General features: G+C 34.9%; 1 pseudogene; it reads right to left on the reverse strand.

Moving 5' to 3' along the window:
- Positions 1–1647: 1647 nt before the first annotated feature.
- The window catches only part of LOC100474300, a 31040-nt pseudogene continuing 6244 nt past the window's right edge, over positions 1648–26443 (reverse strand).

A 26443-nucleotide genomic window follows, 5' to 3' on the forward strand; every position in this document is an offset into this window, starting at 1 on the left:
CTTTTCTTTATCTTTCTTATAAAAGATAATTTGACATAAACAAATGTCAATATTTATTTTCATGGACTGTATTTAATGATGCGGATTAAGATCACTGACCTCCGTAAACTTGATTATCAGGATTAAGAACACAGATCATCTATGTCAGCACGACAACGATTTATTTCAGCAAATTCTTGCCCAGAAAGCAAAGACTATAAATGAATAAATCACTTTATTGTCAGCAAACCAATTTGTGTAACTAGATCAACTCCCTCCTATTAGAAGAATAGAAAGCTAAGCTAAGCAAACAACTCACTTAGGAAATAATTATTTACTTATCAAGATTTGCTTCACTATACTCACTTCATAGTGTCCATCAATTTTACACTATTATATTGCTGACTTGACCTAATTCCAACCAGTTTCTCACCTTGGAACCTCAAACGACTTGAGAACAGACTCAAAGATGTGTTAATACCTTCCATGACCAACCAATTTTTTCCAAAATTATTAAGATTGTCAAGATTGGTGTCTTCTCTTAATAAAATAAATCGAATAAACTTGCTCAGTTGGGTGATCAATGATGTGTTGTGATTTTCTGTAGGAACCAAACAGTTAACAATCCTGGAAGTCACAAGACACCCTCACTTTTATACTTCAAAATTCCCAAGTTGGAAGCTGTATTCCTTGGAGAGCCCTTTAGCCTCCTTTCAGAAGTACCCCCAAGTGGTGATAGTGGGATAAGATAAGATAGTGAGGTTATGTGAGATGAGCGTATTGTGTCAGATTCCCAATTCCCAATTCCTAGGAATAGGCAGCACTTTTAGGAATCCTCAATTACCTGGTCAGTATAAAAACTTTTGTTATGGGCAGAAATCAGCCTAATTAGTAATAACATGACTATCCGTTCTTGCCACATTTTGGGGTGAGTCGTTAAGAGGAATGTCATAGAGAAGTGGATGTACCTGGGACCCATATGGCCCTCTCCCAAGCTGTATGTAAAAACATGAATTTAGATTTCAACAGAACATTGTTCTTTACAGACAAATTTTCCATTGTGAGAAATTTCCCCAGTCTCATCTTGTTTTGTCCCTGAAAGTCTGGTCTGGAAGTGACGTCCTCTATAAAAATTCTGTTTGCCAGGAATTGAAAATTTGTCGGGTCTGCAGCAGAGGAAGCCAGCCATATTCAGTTAGAGGCCTGAGAAATAAGGCACACCAACAACATAGTTGATGAAAAACTTCTAGACCTTCATAGGCCTATCTTCTAAGTTGAATACACTGTGTCAGAGTGCTGCTTTAAAACAAACAAATGGAATATAAGAACTAGGATGATCGGTAGGGGAAGAAAGGGATAAAGAAAGGGGGGGGTAATCAGAAGGGGGAATGAAACATGAAGAGACTATGGACTATGAGAAGCAAACTGAAGACTTCAGAGGGGAGGGGGTGGGGGGATGGGATAGACTGGTGATGGGTAGTAAGGAGGGCACGTATTGCATGGTGCACTGGGTGTTATACGCAACTAATGAAGCATCGAACTTTGCATCAGAATCCGGGGATGTACTGTATGGTGACTAGCATAATATAATAAAAAAACAAACAAACAAACAAACAAAAAACCCATTTCACTGAAATGTTTATTGGTCTTTGGGGTAGAAATAGGAATTTATTTTCCAGGAAGCATGTTCCCATCATGCTTCTTCAGAAACCAATGCAGCAATCCTTGCTGATTCTTTGGCCACGAAGCAGGCTGTCCTGTGCTTTTTGTCTCTGATGGTGAAACCTGGCTTACAAAGAACCACATAGAAATCCCAGGCTGTAGATACCAATGCTTGGGTCATATTTGATCTGCAGATTAGTGAGTTCCTGATCTCTAAATAAAAGATTCTCTTATTGGAGAAGTTGTTTCTGTTAACTCAAACATAGGCACCTTTAGAACTTTCTCCAGGATTTCCTCTACCTTGACATGGAATGTACAGTGGACGGCAAAATTTTCATTTCTGTTGATACCAGAGGATCTGATGCTGTGCCTGGCTTTGGAGAACACAGGGGTCTGGCCTATGAGCTGTCCCAGCTTGCTGCCAGAGTCAGTCTGTTTCCACTCTCCCCCACCCCAAAGAGGCTGAGGCACAGCTTGTGGATGGGAAGTTCCCACATGGTGTTCTCCTTTTCACCTTGATAGCGTGCCGTGATGGAGAACAGGAAAAGCCAGATTACTTCTTGGTAAGTGTATTCAAATTATGGCTCCAATTCTTGCATTTATCTTTAAAAATGGTATCATATCATCAAAGATAATTGAGAATTAAATGGTCCTTCAGGAATCTTTTAATGTGAACAAAATATTCATTTGAGAACTACCTACAAGGAAGGAGGAGTGTAGAATCCCAAACATCCAATGATCTTCATTTTTATGTGAAAGTTCTTAAAGAAATTCAGATTCCAGATGGTTTCAAAGAAATATATATTATAAAATTATAAATGTACAAAGTTTTATATCCCCCTACACTACCCAAATCACAACTTGAACACGGTGGTCTTTATTAGTGGCTAACATTCCATAACCCTCTTTATAACCCATTTTCTTTTCATTTCCTCAGACCAGAAACATCCATAGCTTAATTGCTTAAAATTAATTTCTCTTTGAAACAGTCAAGACCCTCATGGTTGATTTTTAAGCCCTGGCCTCATTCTCTGCTAAGAACTATTATCCAAGAATTTTTAAAATTCTGCAAATATATAATTCAACACTTCCAAATCTATTATGATTGGTTCATATCCTAATAGCAATCTCAGATCTTTTTTATTTTATTTTATTTTTATTTTATTTTATTTTTTTTAAGATTTTATTTATTTATTCAACAGAGATAGAGACAGCCAGTGAGAGAGGGAACACAAGCAGGGGGAGTGGGAGAGGAAGAAGCAGGCTCATAGCGGAGGAGCCTGATGTGGGGCTCAATCCCATAACGCCGGCACCACACCCTGAGCCGAAGGCAGACGCTTAATCGCTGTGCCACCCAGGCGCCCCTCAGATCTTTTTTAAAAAAGGTGTACAAAGATAGAGTGAGAAGATTCTGAGGGTGATTTATAAGACTAAAAATTGTATAGAACACCAGGCAGATTTGAAAAATCTGGATGTTGGACAACATCTTTTGAAGGCTTTACCCAGAGTCACTTTCTATGGAAATAGATTGAACTCTAATTCAGTCCTGCAGGTAAGGAAAAATAAATCCACTGGAGACTTTTGGAATAAGTTAACACCACCACACAGCATTCAGGAGTAGATTTTGAAGCAGATGTGACATTGTCTTTCTTTTCACTTTTTATGATCAGCCTTAAGCCACAACTAAATGGATTTAAGCTGTAGGCTAAAACTAGATTGGTAAATGGCCCAATGGCCAGATCCCTAACTTTCTCATTGGACATTTTAAAAGAGGCTTAGAACAAAAACAGACCCCATCCATTAAGCCTCTGAGGAGGTAACGTTTTGATAAAGACACCTGATGATACTGTAAGCAACAAGGACGTTAGAAAAATAGTTGTGCTGTGCTGGCTAAGAATCTCGTAGACTAAAATAAAGTTGGTGACCAATAAAATTGCTCCAAAAAGACATTGAGAACTTTATTTCTTATTTTTCTTTACTGTCACCCAGCTTCCCTTGCTATGAGTTATTTTAATAAATCAGTGAATGAAGAATCAACCACGAAATGACTTTTTAGACAGTAACATCACAACATGGCAGAAATCAAAAATCTAATTCCTCTTCTGGTTCTGGAAAATACGGAGTAGATGCATTTATTTCTCTCTCCAACCAAGTAAAGCCAAAAACCCTAGATGTTATATACAAAACAAATGAGATGAGACTGTTAAGGGCAAGAATAGGAAGGCAGATTGACTAGAAGCCCTGAAATGTGAGCAACAGCACAGTGGTGAGTCTGTTGTGTTTTCTTTTTGCCTCCTGTGTATTTCTGACTGCTCTAGAAGTTCCAAATGGCATCAAAAAAAAGTTTCAAGAAAAGTTTGTTCTCTCCTACTGAAGAATCATATAAGCAGCAGCCCAGAAATACAGAAAAATGTCTACAATTAACACCTACTCCAGCAAAAACATTGAGAAACACACACACACACACACACACACACACACACACACAAGGAAGGCTGAGTGAAGAGTCTAGACTTCACTTTCACTCATAGTAATGAAGAACCTTCCTCTTCCCCATTGAGGTGATTTCAGCGGAGGCTGAGAGGATAGCCTGACTTATCAATACCCAGGGGTGACTGATACTTTTCTGGGTAATTGTTCAGTTTATTTGTATTTTATATTGCTTACCTAATATTTTTCCTATGTCTCCTGTTTCAACTCTAATATTATTTATTTATATCATATGCGTATATGATATATGTAATATATATTATATATTTTTCCAGGAATTTGCTCTACATTGAGTCATTTTCTAGGAACAGCTTTGTTTACTTTAATCTTCTGTATGTGATTATTTTGTTTTCCACATTTACTCATATTTTCTCTTACACATACTTAATATTTTTAGATTCATAAACATTTTACTCTAACTTAATGAATTGAATTAAACATTAGTTAAGAATATGTTTAGAGATAACAGTAAAAGCCGTATAACTAGCCATATAATAACTAAATAGGACTTCAGTTTTCCCTTATTCTCAGAAAGACTGGAGATAGAGGAGGCAATGTAATCAAGATGACAACAAAGATTGTTTCCAACCTCAGTCTCTCTCACAAGCAGACAAACTAGCAACTATTCATAGACAAGATGCCATTTTGAAAATCCCAGAACCCAGGGATGGGAATGAAACAGCCTCCTGCACCACAAAGACTGAGAAGGACCACATTAGAAGATTAAGAGGAGCAGAACAGACAACCTTGGACCATATCACCCCTCCCCCAGGTTGGCACAGTACTGCACTGAAAGTCCCCATTACCCTGCCCAGGTCTATGGTTTTTCCAGTGGGAAAAGAGAGCCCAAAGTGGATATGTATGCCCCCAGCATTGTGGGATGCTTCTTGGGAGCCCCACTTGGGTCTTGCCTCATGGTGATCACCAGGGGAATCTGGGACTAGCCCACTGGGGATCAGATAGCGATGGAGAAGGTAGTGGAGCTTATAGCAATCAGTGCCCAGATCTTGGAGGACCAAGTTCCTGCTTGCAGCTGTGTCCAAGCAGAGACCCTTGCCACAAGCTCCCAGAGTGAGATTGCTGGATCAGATGATAGTTCTATTTTTAATTTTTTGTACAATCTTCATACTGTTTTCTACAGCTTCTGTGTCATTTTATATTCCCACCAACAGTGTAATGGGGTCCAATTTCTCCACAACCTTGCCTACCCTTATTATCTTGAAAAAAATCTATTTAGGAACTCCTGGGGCTCAGTCGGTTAAACGTCTGCCTTTGGCTCAGGCCATGATCCCAGGGTCCTGGGTTCAAACACCACATTGGGTGCCTTGCTCAGTGGAGAATCTTGTTTCTTCCTCTCCCTCTGCTGCTCCCCCTGCTTGTGCATACTCTCTCTCAGATAAATAAATAAAATCCTAAAAAAAAAAAAAAAAAAGGATTTTTTTAGGCCCACATGCTGAAATTCCCCCTACCTGGACCAGTGGAAGGGAATGCCTATCTTTTAATTGATTTGCTGAAGGAGAGAAATCCTCCCACTTAGGGGAAGAGCCAGGTATAATTCCCCTTCCCAGATTTTATCCTGAGAAGATTTATTTATTTATTTATTTTGTAATAAGACTTAGAAGAAGGAGGCCTGGACCTTTCTGATCTAACATTCCCCATATTATTTCAGTGTTATAGACTCTTGGGTTTTTATTAGGAAAGGAAGAGTCACCCTTATGAGACAAAAGAAGGGATGTCTAGGCACCCTCCCTTCTGTTTTTATCTGAAATACACATGTGTGTGAAGAAAGGAATATTCAACCATAAAAAGAAGGAAGTTCTGCCATTCATGATAACATGGGTAGAACTTTAAGGTATTATGCTAAGTGAAATAAGTCAGAGAGAGAAAGACAAATACTGTATGATTTCACTTACATATGGATTATAAAAAAACTGAACTTAGGGAAACAGAGAGCAGATTGGTAATTACAAGGTGTACAGGGTAATGTGGGGGAAAGTGGGTGAATGTGGTCAAAGGATATATACTTGTTATAAAATAAATAAATTATGAGGTTGTAATGTACTGTATGGTCACTATAGTTAACAATAGCTTATACTATATTTAAAATTGTTAAGTTTAAAATTGCTAAGTTAAAAGTTCTCAACATATACACAAAAAAGTAACTATGTCAGTTGATGGATATATTAACTAACCTATAATGGTAATCATTTCACAATATGTACATATGTCAAGTCATCACATTGTATACCTTAAACTTACACCATGATATATGTCAATTATATATATCAACCAAGGTGGAAAAAATTTAAATAATTAAGAAAGAAGACCGGAGATGGTCATTTCAAGGCAAGCTGAATCCACAGTACTTCTTTGTATGCATGAATTCTAGTCTCCACATCACCCCATCATCTAAAATAGATGCTAACACTAGTTATTTAATCAGTTCTATAGCCAAGGAAAGAAAGCAACAGAAGAAATTAAGGATGCTTCCAGGATTTGCACAAAAATTTAAATCTTAATGGTGAAAATATAGTCACATGCCTATGTCTAGTTATGGCTATCAAATACAGGTTTTCAGGCAGAAAATGTAGCCTCTATGCTGAAGGTCATACACCAAGCTAAAATTCAAGAGTTATATTACCACAGAAGAAGGAGAAAGAGGGATTTGGGTGAATTTACGTCCTGTGCTAAAAATATTTGCCAAATGATGGTCAGTCCTTTTTCTGGTATAATATCTGCATTTGAAGTTCATGTTGTAGGCTGAACGTGTTGTCCACCAACATTTATGTGTTGAAGTCCTAACTCTAAGTACCTCAGGATGCAAATGTGTTTGGAAATAAGATATTTAAAGAAGTAATACAGTTAAAAATCAGGTTTTTCATGATGGACCTCTTTCTTATCTGACTGGTGTCCTTATAAGAAGCAGGGGTTAGGACACAGATATAGATTATGCCCTTAGGGGAAAGTCAAAGCAAGAAGGGAAGCATCTGCCAGCCAAGGAGAGATGCCTCACCAAACCTGCCAACATTTTAGCTTCTAGCCTCCAGCACTCTATTTTGTTTAAATGCTTTTCAAAGAAATAAGATATTTAACAATACTAAAAATTTATCAATTTTAGTAAAGTTGATTATTCCTTTAAATTATTTTTAAGCATGCAATTGAATTATCTCTAATTTTCTCTTTGCTTTATTGTTTTCACATTATAGTATTTTGTTTCTTTTTAACAAGCCCAAACTAGAAAGGCATATTGCAAGTTGACATGGTACAAAATTGATTTTTCTGCTTAAATTAGAGTTGTTTCTGGTTGCTTGTGGTAAATAAACCATCACACTCATCTTAACTAAAGCATTTGGACAATGCACCTTCTGTTGTTGCAATTGACTGTTTTAGTGTCTCAACTAAAAGAGGTATCTGTGGTTTCACACATTTCTGCCTCACAATCTTTTAGGAACGACAATTTTTACCAATAGGGCTTTTGGAAGAACTCTTTTCTAGGATGTTAAAAATCTAACATTTGTTGAATAATGGTAAGGAAATGCCTTGGAATATTTCAGACAAAGGGAAAAAAGAGAAGGGGTAAAGGACCTGAGGAAGAAATGTGTTGGTAATGTTTGAGGAAGAGCAAGGAGAAAAATGTCATTTGTAAAATAAGTAAACACTGAGCTTTTTAGTTAAATTTTGAGAAGTGTATATATATATATATATTTCTTTTCCTGCTTTATTGAAATATAATGGACATATAACATTATGTAAGCTTAAGGTGTACAATGTAGTGATTTTATATATGTATATACGTATGGAAAATGATTACCACATTAAGGTTAGTTAGCACATCCATCATAGTTATTTTATTTTTATTTTATTTTTTGGTCAAAGGATACAAGCTTCTAGTTATAAGATCGATAAGATCTGGGAATGTAATGTACAACATGGTGACTATAGTTAACCATACTGTACTGTACAGTTGGAAGATGCTAAAGAGAGTAAATTTTAAAGGTTCTTATCAGACACATGCACACACACACACGCACACACACACAAATATACATATTTTAATTGAATTTCTGAGTAGAAATCTCTGCTTTTCTTTAGAAAATGTAAAATCAGGGGCACCTGGGTGCTCAGTAGGTTAAGCTTCTGCCTTCAGCTCAGGGTCCTGGGACCTAGCCCTGCACGGGGCTCTCTGCTCAGTAGGGAGCCTGCTTTTCCCTCTCCCTTTGCTTGCTCCTCTTTCTGCCTGTGCTCTCTCTCTCTGTGTCAAATAAATAAATAAAATCTTAAAAAAAAGAAAATGCAAAATTAAAATAATATAAGCCTCCTCTTTCATTAAGGAACGTACTTTAAAAATGTGAATACACTTTGAAATGAATATGCTCCTATTAAACAGAAGTGGTAGAGCAAATCACTTGGGGCTAAAAATATTCAAGCATCATGTTAAAATCCCTTCATTTTTATGATAAGGCAAGCTGAGAATACATACGTTTGTGATACAGGAAACTAACTAAAGGACTTGCTTCTCTTCAGCTGCAGGGGGTTATATATAAATTTTGCTCGTCAATCATAATTGAAAGATTTCGTATATTGTTTTTACATGCCATTTAGTGTAAAGGTGTGAGGACTCTCTTACAGATTTATAAGACAACTACATCTAGAATTCAATTTTAAGTCCACTAGCTTAAGGTATTTTCCTGGAGACAAGAAATATGTTTTTATAAGAAACAAAAAAATCCATAAAAATACATACATACTGCCCATAAAAGACAGCATCAAATTTTTTCTCTTCTTTGTTTTTAAATTTTAAAATACATATACGGGAACACCTGGGTGGCTTAGCCAGGTAAGTGTCCAACTCTTGATTTTGGCTCAGGTCATGGTATCAGAGTAATGAGATGGAGCCTTGTGTTGGGCTCCATGCTCAGCAGGGAGTCTGCTTGAGAGTCTCTCTCCCTCTGCCCCTCCCCCAATTCATGCCATAAATAAATAAATAAATAAATAAATAAATAAATAAAATCTTAAATAAAATACATATACAAATTTAAAAGAGGTTTTGGTTGTGGTAGATATCTACTACGATCTTTTATGCATCATTTGTAAAGTAGGTATTAAGACACAAAATTATCAAAATAAAAGTGATTTTTAGAGTTTCCGAAGTCTAAATATGTGATGGAACGTGTTTTGTACTTTTGTACTTTTAACTTCCACTATGATAATTCTTTAAAGTTGCATATCATAATCATGAAAAATATTTATCCATGTTAACATTCAAAAATTTATAATCAGTAGTCCTGTACACTACATATCCCTACACTGGGGCTATAAAAGAGAAAAAGGTGCACTGCTTATCCTCAAGACACTCAGTCTAGCAGGGAAGCCATTCTAATTAACAGAATACAGCATTCAGGGGTGCCTGGGTGGCTCAGGTGGTGGAGCCTTGGACTCTTGATTTTGGCTCAGGTCATGATCTTGGGGTCATGGGAGCAGGCCCTGTGTCAGGCTCCATGCTCAGCAAGGACTCTGCTTAAGATTCTCTTCCCTCTCCCTCTGTCCTTCCCCTCTCTCATGCTCTGTATCTCTAGCTCTCTAAAATAAATAAATCTTAAAACAGAATATAGCATTCAGTATGAGAAGTGAAATGATCATCATATGCCTAAGGTAAGGTGGTGTACAAAGATAGACAATGGACACTAAGGGCGGGCGATAAATCAACTCAACAGTCATCCAGCAAATATTTCTTAATCCCTTACTATGTCCCAGACATTATTTTTATTTTTTTGAAGATTTTATTGATTTTATTTGAGAGAGAAAAAGAGAGAGACTGCACACAAGCAAGGGGAGGGGCAGAGGAGAGGAAGAGAGAATCTCAAGCAGACTCTGTGCTGAGCATGGAGCCAAGCAGGGCTCGATATCATGACCCCGAGATCATGACTTTGAGCGAAAATCAAGAGTAGATGCTTAACCGACTGAGGCACCCAGGTGCCCCCAAACATTATTTTTATTGCTGGCGATGTGGTAGTGAATGAAACTACATTTACAGGGGTTACATTTCATCATGGGGAAAAGATAATAGACAAACAAACACAATGAGTTGTATATCAGATGGTGGTAAGTGCTTCAAGCCTGAAAGGACTTCTGAATTTGAACTTGACAATCATCTGAGTATAAGGAAGACATGCTTAAGTTAACTTGACTGGGATCAGAAATCATGTCTGCTTTCCTTCTCATTATCACAATGTGGAAAGAATAGAAGACAAAAAGTCAATGAAAATCATTGTTCTAGCATCATTCTATTTCCAAGTTTGCATACACAGTATGGAAAGCATGATCAAGAATGACTACTAAGCAATTCATAGTGTGTTTGAATAAATGAGCATGTGAGGGGGTAAACAGACGCAAAGATTGGGCAATTGGGTAGTTCAGGTAAGTAGAGATGTTTGGTATTAAAGGGTGAAAGGAAGGGGAAAAATCTTAATGATTTTTAATTCTCTGCTCTCATATTATATATAGGGAGCATTCTTTTTAACCTGTCATCCAGCCTCTCCAGATACTGCGGGGTGGGGCAGAATTAATGGATATGGAGAGAAACTTTTATATTTCTCTACATGACACAAAGGAAAATGCAGCAGTGACTTTGTGTGTGTGTGTATGTGTGTATGTGTATGTGTGGTAGGAATGGGAATTAAAGAAAGAAATAGAGAACAAAAGGCCATTTAGAGAAAAATATAAAAGGTCCTACTTGGAGATGGGTATTATAACCCCAACTCTTGCGTCCTCATGATACCTGAATGAACACCTCCCTTACTCCGTAAGACTTTTGTTCATGGATCTATGGCTATGTTGAGAAGCCTGAAGCACAATTGCTCATGAAAACTCAAAACATGAAGTTTGCTGTATAGTCAAATTGACCAGTAACTACATATGAAATATTTCTAGGACAGTTCTCTGGTACTGACTTTGAGCAGTATGGTAAAGCAGTCAGGATAAGTGTGCAGGCTATGGAGCCAGACGATTTATGTTCACATCCTGCCTTCAGTACTTACTAACTGTGCGGCCTTGCACATGTTAATTGACCTCAGTGTGCCTTAGTTTCCTAATCTGTAAAATGGAAAGTATAAGTGTATTCCATTATGATTATTGTGAGGATTAACCTAATATGTAGTTTATCAGCACATACTTCTTAATAGAGGTTAACAATTTCTATTTTTTAGTTATCTCAATAGAAAGTAGTTATAAAATTAAATCACTCTCCTGTTATCTTGCATCATTTGCAACATGAAAGATAAAAAATAAATTATGTACAATGTTATAACTACTAGAAAACTATCAGAGGGGGTTAAAATAAAAAATAACGGAAGAAGAAGTAATTTGAATAATACAACTAGATTTTTATTTTTGGTAGAACAAAAAAGTTATATGTGTCTAAATTGCTAGAGGGAGACAATGACAACGGAGTCTATGTTGAGTTTAAGGGATTGAGTATCTGAAATTGTCTGGACATTTCAAAGGCAGTGGTAACCATTAAATGTATGTTGTTGCTTTTTAAAACTTTGCAACCACAGTAAACCTTTATGGTCAAATAATGTTTTGTGAACTTAATGATTTTTAAAATGTATTTGTTATGTCATGTGAGGATTTGACACCATTATTAGCTCCTGTTGTTAAAATGTAAGCATCTCATTAGTTAGGGATTGAATTTCTTTACTGCAAGTAAAAGAAAACATAACTAAAAAGTAGCTTATACAAAGTTTGCATTTTTCTTACATAAGACAATTCCAGAAGCAAATAGCCCAGGACAAATTTACTAGTTCTTTTTGTCATAAAATGCCCATGCTTTTCCTTATGCTCACTTATGTGTATCGTATGGTTTGCCACCTGATAGTTACAAATGGCAATTCCACATCCAGTATCACGCCGATGTTCCAGGAAGGATAGAGGAAAGAAAGGGCAAAGGACAAATTGCAGGTTTCAATTCTTTTTAAAAAGTGTTTTCTGGAAATCAGTATCAGTAATTCTCTTACATGTATTGTCCATAACAGTAAATCAAGTTCAGGTGGTGAGTTTTCTAAGAGAGAAGGGGAGAACTGATGTTTTGTGAGTGGTTAGTAGTATCAACCGGTCTAAATAAAAATATACATCCAGATTCATTTTTTAATTTAAATAATTCTTTAAAATTGCTGCTATTTATACCAGTTGCCTATTCTGAAAACAGTCCAATAAAACAAATGGGTTTAACAATTTGAATATATAGAATAATTATAATTTAATAATGATAAGCAAATGTTGGGGCACCTGGGTCACACAGCAGTTAAGCATCTGCCTTCGGCTCAGGGCGTGATCCTGGCGTTATGGGATCAAGCCCCGCATCAGGCTCCTCCGCTGTGGGCCTGCTTCTTCCTCTCCCACTCCCCCTGCTTGTGTTCCCTCCCTCGCTGGCTGTCTCTGTCTCTGTCGAATAAATAAGTAAAATCTTTAAAAAAAAATGATAAGCAAATGTTTTAAATTTAACAGACTAAGAAAATCTTGTAAACAGTGATCTCAGACATACAAATGATATGCTGTATAGAGTAATTAAAATAAATATCTATAGGGATTACATATTGGAAATCCTTTAAAACAGGTTATATGACTATATCTTGATAACTTTTATGAATCAATAAATTTCACCTCCAGATAATTTTTTAATTTACCTTTTTATCTGTTTCTAACAAACAAAGGCAGGCAAAATTAGCAAACATTTTAAGATAATCGTAAAGGACATGAAGCATCATAAACCTACCTGATGACCTTGGGATATTAAATACTTCATGCTGAATTAGGAAATGCATCATATATATATGAATGTATATATGAATATATTCATTCAACACGTATATACTTTGAACCAATTAGGTATACCCTATGCACAGTGCAATGGTAATATTGAGAATCTATGATTCAACTTTTATTTAATTAACTGTTTTGTGGTTGATCAAAGGAAAAAGAAGTTAAGTTCCTTTCAAAAATATTTTTATCTTGTTTTATTAAAAAGCTGTCTTTGAACTGTCAGCACTAAGCTTGGTATAATTATCTTGATGATGTGAAGAGGCACAAGCAGGGTGTAAGTCACATGAAATGACACAGACCTAAAAGGAAGATGAAACCAAGTGAGTGGATAAAATATCCTTCTTTCATAGGTAGGATCTAAGAAGGAATGTACTTCACAAATATTCCTTTCAGTTTGAGAGCAATTCAAAAAAGGAAAGAGTCAAGAACACCATTGCTTCAGAAGCTGACCTAGAATAGCTTTTCAATGGTTACAGGAAAGTATTCTTACCGGGAAAAGCAAAGGCTGCAATAACTACATGATTTTAACATAGATCTGGTTCATACAACTGCCACCTTCTGGAATGGACAAGCAGATAGTTCAAGTCATTACATCAAGTCAAAATGTGAAAGTTGTATGCATTATTCAAAATTCTGAATTGAAAATTCATTTGGTTGAAATAAATTGTGCTTAATTCTTAATTCTTGTTTTAAGCCAGGATACACATGTTGATTGATTTATCACCTTCAAGTGATAGATTTTCTGAACAATAATATATTTTTCCCACCTATAAAATAGCTTAAAGGAAAAACAAACCAAGGGAAATTCATTTTATATGGAAGAAGGCCATACTTAAGGTAATACAGAGAAATAAAGTATATTTCCAGATACTATACTTCTAAATGAGATATAAGAATCCCCAAGAATTTTAATTCTTCAGCTAATGTTAAATTCCACCTCCCATCACAGGAAAAAAAAAAATTCACTAAGAAACATTTTTTTGTTTGTGTGATTGATTGGTTTGGTAAATTTATCAAACTATCATCATTTGAAACATAATTGTGTTTTAACTATGCTTTAGTTGGAAACATGGATTAGTGATTAAAAATAGTAAGTTTGTAATATCACAGATTGATATCAGTGAATCATTCTAATTTTTAACATCAAACTAGAAATCACTAATATATGTCAAACACAATATTATGTCACAAATCCACAACAGTAGGCTTTTAAATAAAGATAATATTACCATCACAATTATAATAAATAAATCAGTAATATGTATTATTTATTGTAAAAATCACTGAATGTACTTAGATGTTTATTTTTAAATGGTTTTTATCACTCGGGACTGCATTATTAGGGAAATACAAATCAAAACTACAATGAGATATCACCTCCTTCTTGGCAGAATGGCTAAAATCGGCAACACAAGAAACAAGTGTTGGCAAGGATGTGGAGAGAGGGAAACCCTCTTATGCTGTTGGTAGGAATACAAACAGTGTATCCACTGTGGAAAACAGTATGGAGGTTCCTCAAAAAGTTAAAGATAAAACTACCTTACAGTCCAGCAATTGCAGTGCTATTTACCCAAAAAATACAAAAATACTAATTAGAAGGGATACATGCACCCAAATGTTTATAGCAGCACTATGAACAATAGCTATCATGGAAATTATGGAAAGAGACCTAATATCCATTTACTGAAGAATGGATAAAGTCGAAGTGGCATACACAATGGAATATTACTCAGCCATCAAAAAGAATGACATCTTGCCATTTGCAACAAATGCATGGAGCTAAAGAGTATTATGCCAAGTGACATAAGTCAGGGAAAGACGAATGCCATATGATTTCACTCATATGTGGAACTTAAGAAACAAAATGAATGAACATAGGGGGGAGAAAAGAGGAAAACCAAGAGAAAGACTCTTAAGTATAGAGAAAAAAACTGATGGTTACCAGAGGGGATGTGAGTGGGGGGATGGGTTACATAGGGGATGTGTATCAAGGAAGGCACTTGCTGTGATGAGTCCCAGGCATTGTACGTAAGTGGGGATCACTGAGTTCTACACCAGAAACTAATATTACACTGTATGCTAACAAACTGAAATTTAAATAAAAACTTAGGGAAAAAAGCAAAATGAAAAGACAAGCCCCAGATTGGGAGAAAATATTTGCAAAATATATGTATCTTATTCAAGACTATGACCCAAAATATATAGAGAACTTTTAAAACTCAAAAAAAAAAAAAACAACAAAAAGTATTTAAAAATGGCCCAAATACCTGAACAGATACCTTATCAAAAAAGATATGCAGAGGGGCTCCTGGGTGGCTCAGTCCTTAAGCGTCTGCCTTCGGCTCAGGGCGTGATCCCGGATCTGGGATCAAGCCCCATATCAGGCTCCTCTGCTGGAAGCCTGCTTCTTCCTCTCCCACTCCCCCTGCTTGTGTTCCCTCTCTAGCTGGCTGTCTCTATCTCTGTTAAATAAATAAATAAAATCTTTAAAAAAAAAAAAGATATGCAGAGAGTAAGAAAGCATATGGAAATATGCTCCACGTCATTTGTCATAGGGAAGTGCAAATTAAAACAATAATGAGAAACCACTATGCACCTATTAGAATGGCAAAATCAAGAACACTGACAACACCTAACACTGAGAATGTTAAGCAGTGGGAATTCTCATTCACTGTTAGTGAGAATGCACAATGGTCCAGCTACTTTGGAAGACAGTTGGGTGGTTTCCTATAAAACTAAACATACTCTTACTATATGATCCCGCAATCATGCTTTTTGGAATTTCTCAAAAGATCAGGTTTATGGTCTTCATTAACATGCTCACGGGTACTTATAACAGTTTTATTCATAGTTGCTGATACTTAGAAGCAACTAAGACGTCCTTCAGTAGGTGAATGGATAAACAAACAGTGTTATATACAGACCATGGAATATTTTTAGCACTGAAAAGACATGAAAGAAACTTACATGCATTTGCTAATTGAAAGAAGACAATCTGGGGGCGCCTGGGTGGCACAGCGGTTAAGCGTCTGCCTTCGGCTCAGGGCGTGATCCCGGCGTTCTGGGATCGAGCCCCACATCAGGCTCCTCTGCTGTGAGCCTGCTTCTTCCTCTCCCACTCCCCCTGTGTGTTCCCTCTCGCTGGCTGTCTCTATCTCTGTCAAATAAATAAATAAAATCTTTAAAAAAAAAAAAGAAAGAAAGAAAGAAGACAATCTGAAAAGGCTACGTGCTAAATGATTCCAGCTACATGACATCTGGAAAAGGCAAAACGATGGAGACAACAAAAAATTCAATGATTGCTAGGAGTTAAGAGAGGGGGAAGAGGAGCTGGCAGAGCGCAGAAGATTTTGTGGTTATTCTGTATAAGAGTATGCTGGTGGGTATATGTCAGTACACATCTCTCAAAACCCATAGAATGTACAACACCAGAGTGAATTACAAGGTAAACAAAAGGCTTTGAGTGTTGATGTGTTAATGTGGGGTCACTGAATGCAGCAGATATAGCTCTGCGGTGCTAAAGGCCAACAGTAGGGGCGGTTGTGTGTGGGGAGGACAAAGGGGTTCAGGGAGTATATGCAAACTCTCTGTACTTTCTGCTCAATTTTGCTGTGAACCTAAAACTGCCTTATGAAATTGCTTATTAATTTAAATACACACAGACACACACATCTTCACGTGGTATTGGTAAGTTTTACATTCCATATATGTTTGTTTGTTTATGACAACCTTGTTCCAGAAAGAAAGAATGTTCAGTAACTTAAAAGGACTCATGAATCTATATCTATACTTACATCTCATAAGATAGGAGGAAAAAAGGGAAAGAAAAGCTAGGGAAAGGACAGAAATTAGTCATTAATGAATTGAAGATTTACACGACATTTCCCTTCATACTTCAATGGACCATGAATTTGGTTTGAAGTTTTATAGAAACTCCTGTAAAAAAGGTATTCTGATCATTTACGCATTTGACAGTGATCATAAGATTAAATATGCTCTTGGAGGAAGAATAGCTATTCTCTCAGAACAATGTTTATTGTCATTTAAAAAGTCCTTGCTGACATTGTTTTGGCACAGCTGCAGTGGGGCTTTGCTTCCTGAGCTCCTGTCTTTCAGCATTTTCTCCTATATAGACTGATAAGGAATTTCACAAAAGCAATTCTGCAGGAGTGCTGGGGTGGAGCAAGGAAATTCAATCCAGTTACTCTTTGCTGACTTTAACATAGCGGCAGAACACAACATAACGTATCCTATATTAAGGACTCCATATGCAGATCTGACAATGAAACAAATATGTACTGAACCAATGTTTCTAGTATAATTCTCTGTTGAACACAAAATATCTCTGCATATAGTTATCCAGGCATTCAGAGAAGATGGGTGACTTTAGCTTAGCTTAAGCCTCTACACCCTAGGTTGCATATGCATGCTGTCCGTCAGGGAGGAATTCATGCAGTGAGACATGGAAAGAGAAGAGGAGACAAGGGCAAAGGAGATCAGTGTGCTTCCGGCTGAAATGTTTTTACAATTCTGTGACTTGGGTTACCTTGTACATGTTTTGAAAAAGTGTTATCTTTGTTTATATCAAATTTTAAAAGTATTGTAAATTATAAAACACTCAAACAATTTTACATGTAAGAATTTATGTCAGGTATAGATTTGAGTCCATATTGCCAATTCACTTGCTTGAATATAAGTATAGTAAACTGTGGGAGGTAAATATGGTAAAGCAAACAAAATATCTATGTTGCACACGTACGGGTTCTGTGAAGAAATATTTCAATGTTTAATTGTAACCACCAATTTCATTTAATGTAAGAAAACATAGAATTTCCTTTAACATATACTTTCAATTCATTTTTCTTTAGTTTACTATCTTTCTGGGTAGATTTAACACTAATAGGAATAAATAAATCACTTCTGCCTTGCGAAACACACACACACAATTATAGCATTTTAAGATTTAGAAATATTAGAACATCATAAACTTGATAATGTATAACTCAGTCCTGTTAATGGTATACCGCTACTGTATACTATTCAGTCAGTACAGATTTTAAGTTCAAATGTCTCAAGCAGATAGCCTAACTGATAAATTGAGACAGCTGAGACCTGAGGTGAAAAATAAAGCAATGCCATCAGTCATTGGTGTCCGGAAAAAAAAAAAAAAAACAAGCAACAAAAACCAAACCAAACGAAAACAAAACAAAAAAACATGAACCTGAGTTATATGTATCTCCTGATTTTTGGAGAAATGTTAATTGATTCCATTTATGTTCTGAAATCTATGTATATACAAGATGTGTTATAAATTTCAAAAGGAAAAAAATGAGACAAACCAAAAAGCAGACTCTGAGCTATAGAGAACAAACAGATGGTTACCAGAGGGGAGGTGGATGACGGATGGGTGAAATAGGTGAAGGGAATGAAGAGCACACTTATCTTGATGATCACTGAGTAATCTATGGAATTGTTGAATGACTATACTGTACACCTGAAACTAACATATCATATGTCAATTACACCGGAATTAAACATTTAAAAAAGGTAAATTATTTTTAAAAACAAGTAAAATTTTAATTTTGACAATTATATGTTGAAAAACTTATTACTGAAAATGTAGAAAAATGATATTGCCAATAATAACTAAAATAATTTTTCTTCTTTTTAAATAATATATACTTAAATTTTTATATAATATCTCGTTGAAAATACTGACAAATAAATACATAAATTAAAAAATGCAGATCCACCAAAAACATAAATTTAAAATTTTGGTTAATTCCCTTCATGGTATTTTATTTGAATACAGGCACTAATAGAAAAATTAGGGTAACATTGCATTTATAGTTCTGTGATCTGTCTTATGTCACAATTTTTATACCATTAAAGTGTTTGAATATTTACTTTTAAATAGCAATGTGATTGATATGCATCATGTGATTACACCATAGTTAATCAAGCAAAATTCCTAGTGTTAGGTATGTGTAATGCTCCTATTTTTTTTATTATTAGGAAAAATGTTATTTAGCTAAAAAAAAAACCCCACAAATATATTTACTGCCAGAAGACGTTCCATTATTCTACAAAAATTTCTATCTCTGCACAGACCTAGCAACTGCATTAACAGTAGACAAAATTTTGTCAGTTTGGTAAATGAAAGTCACATGAGATCTCTATCCTTGATTGTTTCCTAGTGAGTATAAGCATATTTTTCTGTTTGCTGACAATTTGTACACTACCACCAATAAAGTTTTTATTATATTTGTTCTTTTTTTTTTAATGGGAAGAAAGTGATTCCTTATAAAATTTCAAGGACTCATGTTTTAAGGGTAATAATTATTCTTTAGCATACTTGCTGCAATTATTTTCTTATTTTTTCATTCTTCAATACTGTTTATTAAAGGATTGTTCAGAAGACTCTAAATGTCCAATATTTATATATCTATGTAATTTTGCAAACTATGGTAATATTGAAAACAAGAAAAAGCTAAAACATTTATTTGCATATGCCTTAGATATATAATTATCGTCCTATGTATTTACTCTCATTTCACAAGAAATTCGATTTCTTGTGTCAGCCTGAGAATGGAAAGTCTTTAAATTCTTCTCTCTAGATAAAGTAGATAAAATGATGGACTTGATAAAAATGCAGCAAACTAAGGAAAGTTAGCCAAAATAACATGTTTCAGATTTTACGGTAGAAGTGGGGAGAAACTGCCAAATATAGATAAGATATGAAGATTTAAGTAATCCTTTTTTCACTCCCCTAAATATGATCAAAGGTGTGCTGTTGTATTCTGTAAATGCTTTGTACCAAAAATATATCTCAATTGTAGTACTAATTGATATTCTTGCTGTATAATTTAATATTAAATTAGATCATAACAAAGCTAGCTCCATCAAGGTTCGGAATGAAGAATTTTAAGTGATCTTTACTTCTAAGGAGGAGAGCAGAAAATGACTTTAGGACTCAAAAGCACTTTTAACTTCTCCCAGAGGAATGAACATACACCTGTGTTTGTAGAAGAATCAGATTATGTTGTAAAGATGCGTTATTGTGATTGCAGATTTGCAGTTGGAAACTTTGGCAGCTGGAAGATTAATTGATACAATATTATGTTAGGTATGACCGTAGTATAAGCCAGAGTTTTAAATGGCCGCCTCCTGTATATTTTATTCAAATATGTGCATCAATATCTTCCCAAATATAAGAATGCATAACTGAAATGGATTTTCTTTTTTTTTTTTAGGATTTTATTTACTTATTTGAGAGAGAGAGAGTGCACACATCGGGGGAGGGGTAGAGGGACAGGGAGAGGCAGATTCCCTATTGAGCAGGGAGCCTGATGCAGGGCTCCATCCCAGGACACTGGGATCATGACCTGAGCCCAAGGCAGATACGTAACTGACTGAGCCACCCAAGGACCCCTGAAATGGATTTTCTTGAATAATCTATGATATATTTCCATGGTATCCAACTTAAACTTAAATCACTTTATACAGCTTAACCTTTGCCTCTTATAGATTGCATTTTTGTTAATGAGCGAGAGTCTGGATAAATAAGCAATTAAGATTCTATACACTACACAAGAATGTGGGATTCCTGGGAAGAGAAAGGTTAAGTGATGAGTTATTCCCGTTCTATTCCCATTCATATAACAAAAGTGTATTGTTCTTCAAATAACTAATTCAAATTGTTTTGTAATAATCTGAGCAATAATGTTTGCTTAATCTCATTTTGAGATCCAAAACACTTGATAAATGTTAGCACTTTATTTAACTTTGAATTATATTAGTTTCAATTAATCAGGAGGTCTTATTTAAAACACATAAGATTCATTAAGAAAAGAATAATAAATATTGAACCAAATTGAGGAGCTTCCTGAGCTTTTTATGTCTTACATATCTAACCATAGAATATTAGTGGATAAATTATCATTAAAGGGAGCAAGAAAGGATCATTGACAAATCATTTCCATGAAAAAAGTTTATGAGTGATTAATTATTAATGATTAAAACCAACATAATCGTATGTGATATCCCAATGGGATGATTTAATTTAACATTGAGTGATAGATTATGAAATAGAGTAAAGTAAATCAGAATCAAGTAGACACAAATTAGGATCTAAGAATTAAAGGTCAAAGATATTAGAAAAAATTGTCAACCTTATTTACATGAAACATTCCTGGGACTATCTCATTCAAGCTAGCTTAAGGAAGAAATAAACATGTAGCAGCAGAACTGATCATAATTGGTAGGAGTTAAAATTAGAGAAATGTTTCTTAAGGAAGAATGAGAGCAAAACATGGCACCTGACACACTTAGGAGTTTAAGAAATGGTAAATAAAATTTAAGACTGAAAATAAAGTTGGATAAACGCAGATCAAAATTTCATCTGCTTCTGATAGGTGTTTATTGAATGTCAGAGTTAAAATAGCTACTCAAAAAATAAGATATTTTAATCAATTAATTGACACCTGATTTGATATTTTTATCTTGCTAAGTACAAATTAAGCACCTGTATTTATTCCTGAAGGTTAATACATTCATATGAACGCAGTTACAATTTTAGTGTTTATAAAGTTCTAAGTTAAATGGTACAAAGAGTAATTCATTGCATACATTTAAATATGTCTTTCTATGTATCGTTATGAGTCTTTTTTACTTACCTACTTTTTTAAAAAAGCCATTTCCTCTGGGCATATTTTCATGATAAATATATAATACAACCATAGTCACTGTAAAAATCATAAAATTGAAATTAGAAGTTGCTCTACATTCAGTGTAAAAATGAAAAAAATGGACTGGAAAAATTCTCATTTAAATAGTGAGTAAATTAAAATTTGAAATGCAGTATTGTACTTCATTCACTTAAAACATCCGCACTAAAGGATAATGAGTCTGAATGTGCATAAATATATAATTTTATTTATCTGTGACTCTCAAATACACTATTATCAATATTTTAAATTACCAGAAGCCATATAACTTTTGTATAAGTAGCAGTTTTATGTAAAAATATTATTAAAGTCATGAGGTGGCATAGAAGCAAAGATAAATGACCTGAGTCAATTTTAAATGAGATATAGAGTAAATTAGGGAAATAGCTCAAGTGTCTGTTGACTGATGAATGGATAAAGAAGAAGTGGTATATACGTATATATAATGGAATATCACTTATCCATAAAAAGAATGAAATCTTGCCTTTTGCAATGACGTGGTTGGAGCTAGAGAGTATTATGCTAAACAACATAAGCCAGAGAAAGACAAATACCATATGATTTCACTCATATGTAGAATTTAAGAAACAAAACAAAGGAGGAAAAGGACAAAATATAAAAGACAGAGAGAGGGAGTCAAACCAAGAAACAGACTATTAAGTATAGAGAACAAACTGATTGTTGCCAGAGGAGAGGTGGGTGGGGCGGCAGGTGAAATAGGTGATGGGGATTAAGGATTGCACTTATTGTGATGAGCAGTGGGTGTATGAAAGTGTTGAATCAATATTGTAAACCTGATACTAATGTTACACTATATGTGAACTAACTGGAATTTAAATAAAAACTTAAGAAAAAAAAAGAAAAAAAAGGGAGATGAACATTTATTGAGTGCCTACTATATTCCAGAAAATGTGTTATGTGTTTTCATACTGTTTAATTTTCCAAAATAACCTCATAGGAATTTTTAACCTCATTTGTTCAATAAATGAACACCTGTTTGGTGAGTTAAAGGACTGGATTGTGATTCTCTCTTTTTACAGTGAGGAAACTGAAATTCAGAATGATTAACATAGTTATAAGAGTATGCAGCTAGAAAGTGACAAGAAGTGTTCAATCATAATAAAGAAACATTTTTATCATCAAATCATACTAAATTTTAGTATGATAGAAGTCAAGTCATCCTTGAATTGAAAGAAATCTTTATCATTGTACCTATTAATTTAGAAAGAGATCTACGATAATGACAGAGATATGACCCAATGAGAAAGCCAGAGAAGACCCAACTGGCCTGATAACTTAGTAACCAAAGTAAGCACCAAATACAGACTCCTAAGAGGAAGTAAATAGCTCTCTGGTCATGCACAAATAAACATGAATCAACTGACTTGCCTGAATAATGGTAGCCCACTGGTCCATTGTGTCTCTGTGCTTTATTTCTCTAAGTCTTTTAGTTTCAAGACAAATAAAGAAATCATTTACAAATAGTAACATTTTCGTTACAATGGACCTAAATCTAAGTGACCCTATAGATTTGGTAGGGATGTCCTATAAATTCAAAGTTATCAATATATTAAAACAAATTTCCAGAGAAAGTTCACATAGCTCATGTTATGAGTATTTCTTTATTCCATGACATTAAACTCTTAGTGGTTTAATGGAAACTAAAATACCCAGATATAATATAATAAGAGATATTTAGGAAGATTATCCTGGAATGAAAAAGAAAGAAAATTGAGAGGATATAAGCCTAAGATATGTATTAAATATTGTCAAATTGACCTCTATAGGGGTTGGACCAAAATAGATCCTAACTGAAATGTCTGGAAAAGTTTGGTGAGCATAGCATAATGTATAAACTTGTCAAATCACTTGTACACCTGAAACTAATGAAACATTGTGTGTCAACTATACTAAAATATATTTTTAAATGAGAATGTTTGTTTCCTTAAAGCTTTGCCAGCTGGGTTAAATACATATGTTTTGTTTTTGTTTGTGTTCTTTGTTGTTGTTTGCTTTTTTCAATCTGATAGATGAGAAAGTTATGTCAGTTTAGTTTTAATTTGTATTACTTGTATTATAAGTTAGGTCTAGCCTCTTTTCTTATGTTTACGGGCCATGTATATATCTTTCTTTGTAAATCATCAGTTCATGAGCTGGCAATATTTAATAATGCTATCTATACATTTATCTATTAACCAATTAATCCTCTTCTATAAATGCATTGTTTAGTTCTAAAAATATCAAAATTCATGCATGTATTTTATATACATTTATTCATAAGTTCATACATTCATACATAAAAATGCAAAGGCTTTTTCATTGAGACTTAACTTTTAATAACAAAATATTAGAATTATGAAAGCAGGCAAGAGTTTCCTCTCCCACCACTACTATTTAACTTTGTATGCAAAGTTCCAGCTACTTCAATAAGGCAAGGAAGATATCTCTATATCTATATCATCTATCTCTAATCTATATATGTAGAGAGAAAGAGACTAGAAAAGAAGAAATAAAACTGTCCTTAAAGAGGACATGATCGTCTATGCAAAAAAAATCTCCCTTCTCTCAAGAAATCACAAGAATATTCCTGGAACTAATAAGCAAGAATAGCAGGGTTTCAGGTTAAAAGGCTAATATTCAAAAGTCAATTGTTTTCCTATATACCATCAATGAATGATTGCATTTGAAAATTAAAAGAAAATACTATTTATTATGGCATCAAAAAGTAAGCATAAATGTAACAAAAATATGTACAGAATCTATATATGAAAAACTACACAATACTTATGAAAGAAACCAAAGAAGATCTAAGAAAAAGGAGAGATTCTGTGTTCATGAATTAGAAGACTCAATATTTTTAAGATGTCAGTCTCTTCCCAACTTGATCTGTAGATGCAATGCATTTTCAAAATTTCAGCAAGGTGTTCCACAGATATCAACAAATTGATTCCAAGGTTTATATGGAGAGTCAAGAGACTTAGAATAGCCAAAATAACGGTGAAGAAGAACAAAGTTGAAAACTCACACTCCCTGATTTCAAATATAATGTACGGCTACAATAATCAAGCAAGACAGTGTGGTACTGGTGAAGAAATAAACACATACATCAATGCGGCAGAACAGAGAACCCAGAAACATGCACAAATACAATAAACTAGTGTTTGAAAAGGAGAAAAGCCAAGTCAAAGGAGAAAGTGTATTCTTTTCAACAAATGGTTGTAGGAAAATTGGGTATCATATGAAAATAAATGGAACAAGACATAGAAATTTTAACCTTCCCATACACATAAAAATAGGTTAATAGACTTAAAGGTAAAAATGCAAAACTATAAATCTCCTAGAATAAAACAGGAGAAAATTTATGAGATTTTGGGTTTGGTCATGAGTTATTAGATGTAAGAACAAAAGCATGATACATAAAAATAATTGAAGTTATTGTGGCGCCTGGGTGGCACAGTCGTTAAGCGTCTGCCTTCATGCTCAGGGCATGATCCCAGCATTCTGGGGTCGAGCCCCACATCAGGCTCCTCCACTAGGAGCCTGCTTCTCCCTCTCCCACTCCCCCTGTTTGTGTTCCCTGTCTTGCTGGATGTTTCTGTCTAATAAATAAATAAATAAATAAATAAATCTTTAAAAAAATAAAACCTTCTGCTCTGGAAAAGACACTGGACATAGAATGAAAAGGCAGGCCACAGACTGGGAGAAAATATCTGTAAAGAACATATTTGGTAAGGACTTGGCTCCAAACTATATAAATATATAAAAGATCTTTTTTATTTTACTATATTTTATCATTTTATTTTATCTTATTTATTTGAGAGAGAGAGAAAGAGAGCATGAGCGGGGGAGGGGCAGAAGAAGAGGGAAAAGGATAAGCAGACTTGTCACTGAGCAGGGAGCAGAGGCGGGGCTTTATTCCAGGACCCCAAGATCATGACCTTAGCCAAAGTCAGACACTTAAGTGACTGAGCCACCCAGGCGCCCCACAACCTTAGGTATTTTTAATCAAATAACTTAATTTATTCATCATTTTACCCTCTTGATATTAAGTTAACCCCTTATTTATCAAAATGCATATTTGAGACATGACTGTAACTGGGCACTGCATACAACAAGAATGAGACAATGAATTTTATTTAAAACTTATATATTAGCTCAAATAATGGTTGGGAAACGGGCAGGAGCAAAAAGTGGCTGTGCAGCCTGATCTACATACAATTTATACTAAAATAAGTGTCAGGTTAGGATGCCATCATCATTGCTGCTGAAGACTGGGAACAATGCATTGCATTACCCCCACCCTGGATCTGGCTGCTGCCCCCCCTATTGCTGGTCCTGCTGGCACAGCTGCTACTGGGCATTGAGTGCTCCTCACGATGAAATGAACATTAAAGAACCCCAGATTTTTGCATCAGTCTTTCCAAGTTAAATTTAGAGAGAGAGGATTATCCTTGATTCAGCTGTCTCTCTCTCTCACTCCACATCTAATCTTCAGGAAATCCTGTTGTCTTTTGTTTGGGAATATACGCAGAATCTAGCCACATTTCGCCATCTCCACTGCATCCCAAACCCAGTATGCTGTGATCTCTTGCTTGGATTACAGTAAATCTCTTAAATGGTCTCTTGTTTTTATACTTGATGCTCTGCCGTCTATCCCCGATGGTACATCTGGAGTGCTCCTTTTGAATCATAAATCAAATCATGTCATTCTTCTGCTAAAACCTCTTCAAAGTCTTGCTGTTTCAAAGCCAGAGGAAACCCAAAAT

Source organism: Ailuropoda melanoleuca, chromosome 1 (genome assembly GCF_002007445.2).
Source record: "Ailuropoda melanoleuca isolate Jingjing chromosome 1, ASM200744v2, whole genome shotgun sequence".
Classification (NCBI taxonomy): Eukaryota; Metazoa; Chordata; class Mammalia; order Carnivora; family Ursidae; genus Ailuropoda; species Ailuropoda melanoleuca.